A 13,883-nucleotide genomic window follows, 5' to 3' on the forward strand; every position below is an offset into this window, starting at 1 on the left:
AGTTAAGCGAAGAAGAGAAAAACTCACGTTTTTCTCAAAGCTTCCACAGTCCCGTTTCCTACCACATCAAGTCTTAATTTCTCTACCTGATTCAGCCTTTCCTGGTCTGACGTCATTCCGATGTCTGGCTTCCCCAGACCCCCTCCCCAGCATGAACTATGTATTCCGAGCAGGCCAATGTCGCTTGCCACTTGCATTTTACTGTTGAGGAAACTGAGGTCCCGAGAGGTGAAAGAACTCACTAAAGGAGACAGAGCTAGTTCACAGTGGAGTTTGAATTTAAACCTGCGTCTCTCTGTCAAGGCCATCTGCAGCCAAGCTCTTTCCTGGAACAACTCAGTGGAAGTTGAGTCACTTTTAGTAAGCTTTTTAGTGGAGCTGGGCATCTCCACCGTTCCCTCCACCTCTCCCTTCAAAAGCCTGAGCCTCCAAGGCTTCACGCTATGGGTACTTGGCTTTGAAAAAAAAATGGGTGTATTTTCCATTCTTGTCCTCAGTCCCCTTGTGTCACGGTCTTGTCTCCTTCTCGCTCCCCAGTGAGCTGGGTGCTAACATGCACAATGTGGAGGGGCCTCTTTAATGATTCATGTTTGGGGCTTACTCCATAGAAAGGGGTTTGTGGGAATCTTTTTCCTTGCCTCTTCTCTTTGGATCAGTTTGGAAATGTAACATTTTAAAGCCCTTCTTGGCTGGAGGATTTTTATTGTAAACATAAAACGTTCATTGAAACATTAAACATTTTACAGCTGTTTTTCAGCACATAAATTTTCATAGACACCCACCCCCTCGCTGCCACATCCTCTCATGGATTTCTTCTTCTCTCCCCCTCCTCTTTCCTCCCCCTCCCCCACCCCCAAATAGTTCTGGAGTTGAGGGTGTGTAGGGGGCTGGATTACATATAAAATATAATGGTTGATGTAGATCATCATCCCAGTTGGAAAAGCACCCTGGATTTTTTTTTAAAATTTTATTTTGTTGATGTACATTGTGTTTGATTATTGTTGCCCCTTACCAAAACCTCCCTCCCTCCTCCCTGTCCTCCCTCCCCCACAACAATGTCCTTTCTGTTTGCTTGTCGTATCAACTTCAAGTAATTGTGGTTGTTATATCTTCTCCCCCCCGGGTTTTTTTTTTTTTTATGTGTGTGTGTGTGAATTTATATGTTAATTTTTAGCTCCCACCAATAAGTGCGAACATGTGGTATTTCTCATTCTGGGAAAAGCACACTGGATTTTAATACAAAGAATGTGTACGCGACAGGAACCTCCCATGGAACGCAAACCGGCTGCTCCTTCCAGGCCTGACTTGAGCCTCTGTGAGCCCGAGACCTGCACCAGGCTTGATGAAGCTACTGGGAAGGCCTAAAGTGTGTCTCGCCTCTCAACCAGAGTTGGAGGAGGGCTGACTCTGATAAAGACAAAGGACTCAGGAAAGCCAGTGCCAAGGTGGCACAAACCAGCATGTGATTTGTCCAGCGGCATCTTTCTGATTGCATGACTCATGAGAGCTCTGGCTATTCATTTAAGCGGAGTCCAGCAGAAAACTGACCTAGAGGGTCCAAAATAGGGAAGGGAAGGCTGGTTCTGGGAGACTGAGGGAAGAGGGCATGAATGGTGGTCAAAGATCCACTAACCTTTGACTCTCATGGGCACTCTTAATGCCTGGGGAATGTACACCCAGTTTCTCATGGACCGTGGATAGCATGGGCTCTTGGGCCCTGCCAAACTCCATATAGTAATTCTGTATATCAATATCCTAACCATGCCTCATGGTGGGAGGAGTGGACTTCCTTGCTCCTGGATTTTGGCCTTGGTCATGTGACTTTCTTTTGCTCATGGGATATTAATGAACGTGCTTTGAGCAGAGTCTTGAGATGTGCTTGCACTATCAGGTTTGTCCTCTTGCACTTCTCACGTAGCCACAGCCTCCTCTTCAGCACGGGCCGCAGAATGAGATACATGAAGCAAACCTGAATCTGATGTACAGCTTAGAGCCCAGTCAGTATCAGCCAGGCTTCAAGCAATCCATATACCAGGGAATGAGAAAAATAAATATTTGTTCTTGTGAGCCATTGAGGTTTTGAGGTTGTTTCTTATGCAGCAGTATTATGGCAATAGCTGACTAATACAGCCCCAGTGGTTTTGTTTTCCATGAATAAAAATCCACACTCTTTACTAGGGTCTACATGTGCCAAAGACCTGACTCCCTGCCTGCCTCACAGACTTTACTTCACACTACACACAGTCTTGCCCAATGCCTTTGAGCCACTCTGGCATTTCTTTTATTCCTTGGACACATAAAGTCTACACCTGCCTCAGGGTCTTTGCATAGGTTGCTTCTTTTGCCTGGCTGTGACTCTTTCTTGCCCTTCTGACTCAGTTTAAATATTACTTCCTCAGAGTCCTATCCTAACCCACTGCTTAAGTAACAGTAAAATCACAATAGCCATCATGCAGTAAGTGTTCATTATGTGCCACAGAATGTTCTTAGCATCTCACAACAGCCCCATGAGACAGGCACTTTAATTAGCTCCCTGTTGTACAGATGAGGAAGCTGAGGCTGGAGAGGGTTAGCAAGTTGTTTGAGTCACCCAGCTAGCAAATGGGAGAGGTGGATTCAAACCCTGCCCTCTCTGCCCATGGTATTTCTTTGCTTCTGAGCACTTACTGCTATCTGAATATGTGTACCTTCTATACCTTTGCTTCCTCCTTTCCTGTCTGTCTCCTCTTCCCTTGAGTGTAGCTCATGAGCTTGCCCAGCCTGTGGGGAGGTGAGGGGGTTGAAACTGGCAGACCATGATTGCTCAGCACACCAGAGCTTGTCCTAGCTCCATCTCCAGTCTGCTTCATGACCAAGGATAGATTGCAACTCTTCTCTCCTTCTCAGTTTCCCTACCTGTCAAACAACAGTCTTGCTCTTGATCTCTTGGGTCCTTCTGAGACTGAACATCACATGGTTCTTAGAGACCTCCACAGCCAACAGTAACAGGACTTCATGGCAGTCCTGTTGTGCAGTGGCCCAAGAAGCTCCAAGTCTATGTGCATCAGAGAGTGTTGAACTTGGTCAGGGCATGTGGGCTTTGCAGATCCTAGAGGGATGACAGACAATCCCCTGCATGTCATGCAGTTCATTTTCCCACAGACTCAGCTTTTCTTCTCCAGGTCCTGACTCATTTGTTCCTACATCTACCATATGCAGTGTACCCTATGCACATGCTGAACTCCTGAGGTTCAAAGGAGAATAGGCACCCAACCTTGGGCAGAGTGGCCACTTAATACACGTGATGAATGGATGAATAAACAAACCTCTGTACACTACAAACAGCTCATCAAAAATATCTATTAAAATAGCCCAAAAGACTATATGCAAATAGTTACTGATGCCAGTGGTGGAAATGCTTAACTCCTTTTGGGCAGTCATTCAATCATTTCCATCTACAACGTCTACTGGGCATTGCCCATGCCGGGCCCTGGGGATATAGAGTTAAATGAAATAGAAGCTTAACTCAGCTATAAATTTCACCTTTCAGCTTCTTTCCCCCAGTCTCATTAGGGTCTTTCCCCATCTTGGTCACAGGCCTACTTTTACCATCGGATACCCAAGTTCTAATTAAGTATGGCTATAGTCAATATGCTCTAACCAGTTAGCACATGGTAGCTGCATGAAGTCACTGGGCGCAGATAGGAATCAACAAGGACATTAGGTAAAGTGCCTTTTTAAGGTGCTGTCAGGGCCCATGGCAAAAGGGTTCTCTGGGGCTTGCAGTATGCCCTCTGCAGTTATTTTTCATGCACACTCGGATTACACTGCTCAGTGATATTACATCTGCATGCACCTTGCCCTCTGACACAGTGCATTCCATTTGTTTAGACAGTCACAAAGGCCCACCCATGTTTATGGGGAGATGAAATAGACTCCACTTCTCAATGGGACAGTGGGAGGGTCCTGGAAGAGAATGTGGAACTGGAAATATTGCCATGGCCAGTTATGAAAAATACAGTCTACCACAGACCATTAACCAAAGGTTAATGTGAGAAAGTGGGGTAGTGGGAAAAGAAGTGTTACTTGGGAGGAAGTCAGAAAACCTGATTTTAAATCCCATCTGTGCCCCTGAGATAGGAGGTGCTCAGTTTCCCTGGGTTCAGGTTTCAGGCCACTCCCCTGAGTCTAAAACCACTTCCCAGAGTCTCAGGCCCCTTCTCTGGATCCTGAGTTACTGTTGCTTGTTGCACCAATTTTCAGCACTAACACAGGGAGACTGAAACCAAAGGAGGCAGACATATAATTCCAGTGGCTGAGCATGCCCAGTAAAATGGAGTTTATCCTTGAATGACCATCCACTGGGGGCACTAGAGGGCACAAAATATATTTTAAGTAATTTTCGGTGCATATGTTGGAATTTGACCAATGAGCATATGCAAAAGAGACTCCAAAGAGACCAACTGAGCATGTGCAAGTCTATGTTACATAACTGGGAACCACCTTCTTAGTTGAATATTCATTAGATATCATCCATATGTATAGAATAGCCAACTATAAAGGTAGAATCCAGGAAGAAGGCAGGGCTGCTACTCACTCTCTATGGAGCCAGCCCACACTTTGTCTGTAAGGTGTGTGTTTCTTACTTTCTGTATTAAACCTACCTTTAGCAAACTGCTGCTCACTCTTCAGCCAACCCACACTTTGTGAAGTGTGTATTTCTTTCTCTTTGCATTAAATCTTCTTTTGCTTTCTACTCCAAGCACTTGAATTATTTCCTGTGTTGAAGTCAAGAACCTGGTAGAGGATGTCGTCAAGGTCTGGCATCTGATCTCCCCAGACTCTCTCCTTCAGTATCATGCTTTTATAAACTGCATGACTGGGCCTCAGTATGCTCATCCATAAAATGGGGGGACACTAGTGATGACCCCACATATTTGTGCTGAGGATTATGCAAATAACATACATAATATGAGCAGGTGTCCCCCAAGTAGCTGGTGCAGACTGGACACTCATTAAATCTTTGGTGAGTCAGTTTGTTGAATCAGAATCTGCGCATCATATCCATTATTTAGGTTTATGGTGCCCTAATCTATGCCATTAAGTACATCCTTGCTGTTTTTCATGCATTTTCCACAGAGTCGCAACATGTGGCTGGCCAATGAAGGTCAGGGAGGAAACGGATTAACAATATCTCATACCACAATGTCAAAATACTTAAAAAGTGTTTACAGAGCCCGGTGACACCCAGTGAATTTAAAATGAGAAGACTGAGCAGTAGTAAAACTATTCTTGATCTTCTAAGCTTGAGCAAGGGCCTTGGTGTTTCATGATTGTTTTAAGGTCCATTAATTGTTTAATCATGAGGCCATGTAAAAAATGACAGATTTAACATCCAGAGCCCAGGTTTATTTTAAATGTTTTTCCTTCCACACTGTTGCTAATTAATGACAGTGGCTAAAAACTGATTCAAATGTGGCAAAAGTGGGGTGCCATAGGATAAAGCAATTCAGTTTCATCTAGGAAAATTTTATGGCTTCCAGAAAGAGTATTTCCTTAGACTGAAGAGTTCCAGCCTTTAATAGGCACCAGCTGATTCTCAGAAAGAGGAAACTACTTGCTGTTATATAATCAGAATCTCTTCAAGCAAGCCAGAGCAAACTTTAGAGCCCTGATATCTGATATGGTAGTCACTAGCTACATGTGGTTCCATAAACTTAAATGAATTAAAGTTATATAAAATTTGTAAAAGCCTCTCCTCCAGTTGCACTAACTCACTCCATTTCAAGTGCTCTGTACCTACAGATGGCTACCACATTGGACAACACGGACATAGAACATGTCCATGGCCACAGAAAGTTTAATTCGATATTTTAATTGCTTTAGAAGTTGGTTCTTTTTTTTCTTTCCTTCATGTTCACTCTAGAACTAAAGTCAATCAGCTCAAATGTCTCATCTTCCCTCAGAGTCCTATGGACCCAAAGCCATCCCCTTCCCCATTTGGAGAACCTCCTAGGACTTGGACCCAACCAACTGGGAATGTCTGCAGTAACACCTCTCTGCCCCCCAATTTTAACACCCATGAAATTCAGCCTCAGGATTATGTCCTCCACTACCCCCCTCTAAATCTGCCCCCATCCATATCCCAAGAGGAACCCCAGACCTCTGGTCCTCCTTAAGAGAAATGATTCATCCCTTTGGACTGTGGAATTTTTGCAACTGCGATGTGTAAAGTAGAAATTCATTTTTAGAGTCAACAAATTCATAGTAACATTTGATCATTATGTATTTACTCAATTAATGGTTACTAAAAGTGTGGGTATCTGAAGTTTTGATGTCACAGAAGGGTGTTCTCATACTAGAAAAGTCAGTAACCAGCAGGGGAAGGAGCCTGGAGTCTATTCGTGGATGTGAGAAGCAGAGTCTTCTTCACCAGCGTTTCCTTGGTTTAAACCTAAGCTCCAACAGAAAAATATGCCATCATCTTTAATTTTCTGCATGAGCCAAGTATTTATCCCATGTAATCCTCAAGCCAGACCTGAGCAGACCATGTTAATATCCAGCTTCAAAGATGAGTAAACTGAGGCTTACAAGGTCTAATGTACCCAGTGCCCTGGTGTGTGATCTTGACCACTAGCCTCACCTGCTCTTTTATGTCCACCCATCGACCTCAACGCGTGTCCCTCACTTGAACATACAGAGTACAGTTGTGTGTCTTGGCAGAGCCGTCTCAATTCTGGTAGGCCATTAGCCAATGCCACTATTAGGGGTAAGTGTCATGCACTTGAATTGGATGTACTCAAGAGAACTCTAGGAACCTGATGAATTATTATTGGGAGTTTTATGACCCCACAGGTCACAGGCTTCGAACCAACTGCAGCTCATGAGCTATGGGTGCCGAGAAGTGCTGAGGACACATAGTGTTAGCAGTTCCTTTCTGTGCTCGCTCCTGAACCCTTCTCAGAGCCAACCTCAAGTCAGATGAGAACATCTACAAATGCTTCTCCTGGATGGTTTTCTTTAGACTATGTGTCCTATTACTTGAAATGGATGTCTGAGCAGAATGTTTTGATGTTTCAGGTTTTTGGAGGGAAATAGAAACCGAAGCCAAGCCAATGAAGATCTAAAAAATCCTTCATGGTATTCTATGAAGGAAATAAAAAATCATTTTTTGAATGAAAATATTTTTCTTGTATTTGATTTGATCTACTTTTTCAGAAGGTATGAATGAGATGAAATCACTTCTTAATTTTCAGAGTAATAACTGAAGCCCATCCCTCAATCCCAACTACTCTGATAGCCCCCACCACTACCCTTTCCCAACTTCCACTTGCCCCAAATAGGCAGAAGTCCAGCTTTTCTTTTTGGTGCCTCCTCTTCTTTTCCTCCTCCTATCAGTTTTCCAAGAACTCCAGAGATTTATCCTAGTACAAAAAGGTCATCCCTGCTTCCAAATGCCTTCTAGAAGGAGAACTGGAAGTCTGAATGTGGCTGCCTGCGCTTGTTTGCTCCTGCAGGTGTCACGACAGTTTCTCAGAACTCAGTCGGGACAAGAAGAAGGAAGGAGAAGATAGTGGTAGGTTCCGTGCATGTAAGTGCTTGGGTCCCTGTTCCCAAGGGATGACCACCACATGTCGTAGCTCGGTCACACATGTATTTGAACTCAACCTCTTCCCCTGGGTCAGCCAGCCACACTCACCCCCTCAATGTGAGTTCTCCACTGGGGACACTTGGTGTCCTATTCATCTGGGAAATCTCTCAGCACCAGGGAAGTGCTAAGAACATGGATCCTCCAAAAGAAAAGAGTTGAGGTCTCAGTTTTTTTGCTTCCTGGTAATCCCTCAATGCCTTATGCACATTTCCAAAGCCCTAAACCAATGGGTTGAGAGTACTGGGAAGAGGAGTCCACATACTGTTTTATTAGATAGTCCTTTGATACTCCTCTTCAGAGCAGTGGGTGCCCATTGCCTTATGGTTTCAAAACTACGCTGAGATTCTCAAGAAATCCCTATTGGAACATAGCTTTATTCCCAGCTGATTTATAGTCTCCACCTGGATCTGTTCAATGGCAGCTTACCTAAGAAACATCAGGTTCTGCCCAATCATGTACGCTGTTTACGTGATAAATTAATATACTTATGTGCACACAAATAGCCACAGTTGTTTTCCATGTTTGAGAGTGATGGCAAATTGGCAGTTTATAATGAGCCATCAAATATCACATGTCAGAATAGAAAGCATCCCCAGGAAGTATTATAGGACCCCGCCTGTAGGGGGCCTATAATCACCTAGGATTCTTGGAGGCTTATGTGTTGATTGCAAAATAAATTAATAGTCAGTGACTGATCAGAGCATATTTCACTCTCTCCATTGTTGCCCTGACAAATTCCGCAGCACTGGAGAATTTTACCTTTAGCTCTTTCTTCCTCCCAGTGACTCTTGCCTGCTGAACAGGGCATTTGGTTCTAATTGTTAAGCCTGTCTAATCCTGTTTGAAGTGGGCTATAATGTAAAGTGGGGAAGAAGGTGAGAATATAAACTAGATTTTTCTCTCTTCTGAAGAAATTACTTTATTAAGAGTTTTTTTTTTTTTGGAAACAAATCATCTTACGCAGGAGAAAAAGACTCCATAAAAAAAGGCAAATGACAGCACAAGGTCCAAGAAGACAAGTGTTCCCTCATTTTGTCATAATGCCAGAAAAGAAACAGTGATGCTGTGTGGACTATGCACTCAGCCACTTAGAAAATACTGCAGGCAGAGCACGGGCTTCTGGGGCCAGACACACATTTCGTGTTGAACTTAGGACATAGCAAGGGGCTTCTCTGGTTTTCAGTAACTTACACCATATTTTGGAGATTTACAAATAAAAGGGACATGCAGGCAGCGTGCTTGCCAGAAGATTTGACTTCTCTCTTCTGAATTTCAGAAAAATGCACGTGAACAACTGATTAAAAAGGCTGAAGGGACTTCTGTCATTCACAGTCTGGAAAACAATTAGTGTTTTGTGACATTCCAAGTTGTGTCCTACCTTATGTGTATACACACGGACACACACAGGCACACATGGATATATATTTTAAAGAATCCTGCAATTGCTGATTAATTCATGATCCTCCTCCTCTTTGTGACTCATAGGCTCCCTGGGTTGGGTAAATAACTCTGGAGAATTATATATCTATTAGTACATTCATGTCACTAGAATTCTATTTAGAAACTGTCATTTTGTATATTCGCCATACTCGTAATCTTCTACCTTTCTTCCTTCTCTTTCTCTCTCTCTCTTTCTCTCTCTTTCTTTCTTTCATTCTTTCTTTCTTCAATTTTCTGTCTGAAATCAGGAAAGCTACAAACAACTTTGTAAAGTTCTGAGTATTACTTATTAATTTCAGGGCTCTACAGTTTGTTCCTGAGTCTACTTCACCACATCTGCTACCTTTTCTTTCTTCCTTTATTATTTTTTTTCCTTTCAGATCAGTAAAGCTTCAAGTCACTTTACAGAATGCCAGACATCACTTATCAATTTGTGGGCTCTTTGTGGGCTGTTCAGTTTGTTTCTCAAACTGTGCTGTCAGACAGGGTCCCAACAGGAAACAGGGGACACATTCTAATTAGGATGTGTTGAGGATGCCATTTATCCATGTGGGAGCTGGGTGTAGGAGAACCACATAGGAAACATAATACCCCGGGGGAGTAACAGTAGAGGTGTCACCACCCCTTGGCTGGGAGGGCAGAGAGAAGGGAGCAGTTGTCACATCCCAGAAGGACAGGATGGTGTGGAGAAGACCATCTCAAGAGGTAATGTGGCCTTTAGTCAAGGGACAGCTTCATGCAATCCCTCCAGGAGCATAGTGGGGTAATAAACCCCCCTCTCTTGAATCTCTTGCCATTGCCTCCCATTAGCCTAACCCAACCAAAAGCCAGACACCAAGAGAGCCCATTGATGAAGTTCATTCAGGTCAGCCATCCTGGACACAAAGGAGGGCAAAAGGTATGAACAGGATATCCAGCACCAACTCCTTTCTGGGAATATTGACTATCAGATGGAATTCCATGTAGCAAATCTCATTTTCCTCCAACTCCCAGCCTCACACAGGAGATGAGCTTAGGAAAGGTTAAGGAGGATGTTATAAAAAATTGTGTTGGATATACCCCAGGAGCACGAGTCCAAAGAGAGATTCTTGCCATGTCGCTTGAAGCAGGAAGCCTGAGACTACAGGGAAGAGCAGGTGCTCTGGGTCCACGTGCCTTCTGCCCCTCTCCCCCAATGGAACACCAGTTAAATTTGATTTTGTGACCTTCAGACATTTCTGAGACTTTTATAGGTATTCAGATATCCTAAGATTGACACATACCTGCTTCTACCAATTTTTCTCAGTTTTGCAGTGCTTTTAATCATCATTTTTATGATTGCTGTATAGCCTTCTAATATGCTTAATAAGTGTCAGCTGGCATCAAGGAAAATGTGCATCACATAGCTGTATTGAACATCTACATTCCTGGATGCCGTACAAAGTAATGTTCAGATACTTCAGCTTGGCGCACAAAGCTTCTGCCTCTCCAACCTCACAGCGTTGCCTCCTCCACCTTCCACCACATGCATGCAGACCTGCAGTTGGTCAGAATTGATTATGGGTACCTAATACATGCATCCTGCTCTTTCCTCTCTTTAAGCCTTTGCTCGGGCAATTTCTTCTTCCTAGACTCCTCTTCTCAATGTTGCTTGCTGGCTGGCCTGTCTCTTATTTATCTTCACCTCCTCACTATCCAGGCCTGCCGGCAGGGGTGAGAGTCAGTTTTTTAGCAGTTGGACTGGTGGGCACCAATCAGAATGTACGATGTCTCAGCCAATCCAAAAAACCGCTGGCTCCAAATACTTATAACAGTATGCTATTGTGCTGGGTTTGAATCTTGGCTCTGCACTAAGTATAATCTTGGTGTCTTAGTCAGCTTAGGCTGCTTAGCACAATACCAGAAGCTGGGTGGCTTAAATGAAAGACATTGTTTCTCATAGTTCTGGAAACTGGGAGTCCAAGATCAAGGTGTCAGCAGACTTAGTTCCTGGTGAGTCTGTCTTCCTGGCTTGTAAATAGTGGCCTTCTGTTGTGTCCTCATGTGGTAGAGACTGAGAGAGAGCTCTGGTCTCTCTTCCTCTTCTTATAAGGACACTAATCCTCTCATGGGGACCCCATACTCTATGACCTCATCTAAACCTAATTATCTCCCAAAAGCCCCACCTCCAAATACCATCACATTAGGGGTTAGGGCTTCAACACATGAATATGGGGAGGAGGGCCTACACATGCAGTCCACAGCACTTGGTCAACTTACTTAAGCTTGGTAAGCCTCCATCTTCTGCTCTGACTCAGGGGGATAATAAGACTTACCTGTCAGGGTTCTTTTGAGAATAAGTGGCCTTTTAAAAAAATGATGCCTTACGTGTAGTCCTAGATAAATGGCAGCTATAATAACACCATTAGAGCTGTCGTTCTTGCCCTCATCATTATTTGCCCAGTTACATGATAAGGTCTTTGTAAAAGGGACTGAGTCTCCTCTGTTTTTGAGCCCCAAGGCCACCAGCCAGCACAGGACCCATCCTACAGTACATATCAGCGCATGGCCATGCATGAAAGAGCTAGGAGTCCTAACTTGGCAAGGCATCTGCCAGCTTTCAAGGGAGGCAAAATGACATCCCAGGGAATTGGGGGATAATTAGGATAATGCCTCATTCTGTGAGGATGGGCATTATAGAGGACATCAATGCCCAGCCACAGGCCATCTCCTGCTTGATGACACTAGGTTCTGAGACCCTCAAGATGATGCAGATTTAGAATGGTAGGTGTTATGTTCTCATGTAATCTCAAATGACTTCTTGATAATTTTTGTAAAAAAAAAAAAAAAATTTGTATAAAACCAATTCTATCCGAAGACCCTGGCTTATCCAGAGTCAGCACTAGTTAACAAATCTTGGAATGAACTGAAGTCCCCATGAATATTTTATAAATTGAAAAAAATTTAAAAAGAAAACAAGATGAGGAAAATGCTGTCATCCCACATTGCTTTTCTTAAACACATCTACTTTTAAAACAGTTTTTGACTCACTGTAGAATTTGTCTTAAAAATAGAAAAATAAAATCAAATATAAGTATATTGTTATGAATCTTTGGGAGAAACACAATTAGGGAATCCACCCTAATAGGTAAATCTATGTGAAATCCTATTTTTTTCCCCATAATTAGTTAATAGGTTTTTTTTTTTTTAAGGAAAAAAAATATTCAGCAGCTCAAATTTACCTTTAATATTGCTTCTGAGTTTTGCTAGTTTGCTGCCATGTAGTCATCTACCTCGGAGAGACATTTCAGGCCCTAAATGCTTTTCATTTGATTTTTTTTACCTTTAATTTTCCTTCCTTTTTTTCCCTCCTAAGCTATGTATCTGTAGCTCTTTTAAGAACACTCAGACTTTTAAGTCTGGGAATCAGCTTCCATGCTTTTCTTAACACCTTTCAAGTGTTAGATTAATAACACTTTTATAAGGTGGTGACCAGGATGGAGAGTGAGACTTCAGCTGAGTTTTGCCAGAGTCCAGGATAATCTATTCTAATTTCTGGGGACACACATTTTGTCCTGGTTAGAAAGAGCTACAATTATGCCCATATAATTCTCCTGTGCTCCGGCTTTGATGTAAGCGTGTGTGCAGGAATGGGGAAGGGGTGCGCGTGAGAGCCCGTGTGCGCGTGTTCATAACGTGTTCGCTGTGGTCTCAAGGTCTCAACAACAACAAAAGGCCTCCTCTGAGATCAATCACATTTATTTGCTGTTTTTTTTTTTTACTCCCAAGACTTGTTGCTTTCTCTTTGTCGCTGTTAATTTTGCTTGTCATATGTCAGACCAGGATGAATGAGGCACGTTCAGATTCGACTCATTTTATTTTTTTCTTCCTTTCTTAGTCACCACCTTTGCTAATTTCAGGCGGTCAGAACATTTAGCGAGTTCCTAGCTGCCTGCCTGAGCAAGCCATTAATCTCTGTTAGAAAATGTAGAGGCCCCGATCCTAACCTTCCCGAGGCTTGCCTCTCCACCCCCTAACTCTGCAGGTCGGTTATGTCTCCCTTGGTTTCAGGAACCTGCTTTTTCTGGCATGAGTTTTCCTTTTCTCTTCTTGCACGTAATAACGCTGCCCTGGCATGCGGGATTGTGGCTCAAGTTTTCAATGCCCAGATCCATGCCATCACAGGAGATAACAGAGCCTGGCTAGTCACTCCTCCTGCCGGCAAGTGGAGTCAGTTACTGGGAAGCCATTCTTGTACTTTCTTCTAGAGAATTTTGGCAAAAATGTGCCTCTACCTTTAGACAATATTTTTTCGTCTTCCTGGGATTTTATTTTCCCTGTCTCTCTTTCTCCTTTTTATCCTCCTGATGAAATGTCTCCTTTTTCTTAAAAATCTTGGGGAAAGAAATACATTTGTCCATGTTAATCAGAGGAGCTGTGTTCAAATAATAAATTATGCACTCTATTATGTAATAATAATTAAATGTATGCCTCATATGTGTTACATTGATGTTTTGCAGTCTTTCCTGGGTTGATTTCCTTAGTAGCAGGCACCAAGACAAAATTGAGATGCAAGTAGTTTATTGGGAAGAGGATTTTAGTAAGCATTAGTAGCTAAGGTGAAAAGACATTGATTAACAGGTTACTTTTGTGGACAATTGCAGAGGATGCATAAATACTCAACTTCCTCAGCTCTGGATGGGACAAGATAGAGTTAAGTTGTACACAGTCTCCTCAAGGTGTCCAAGGGAACTAAGACGCAGTTGTCCAAAATAATAACCTGTTCTTCAATGTTGTCTTTTCAACTTAGCTTAGCATCTTAGTCCCACTGGACACCTTGAAATGAATTTTCAAT

Source organism: Cynocephalus volans, chromosome 4, assembly GCF_027409185.1.
Source record: "Cynocephalus volans isolate mCynVol1 chromosome 4, mCynVol1.pri, whole genome shotgun sequence".
NCBI lineage: Eukaryota > Metazoa > Chordata > Mammalia > Dermoptera > Cynocephalidae > Cynocephalus > Cynocephalus volans.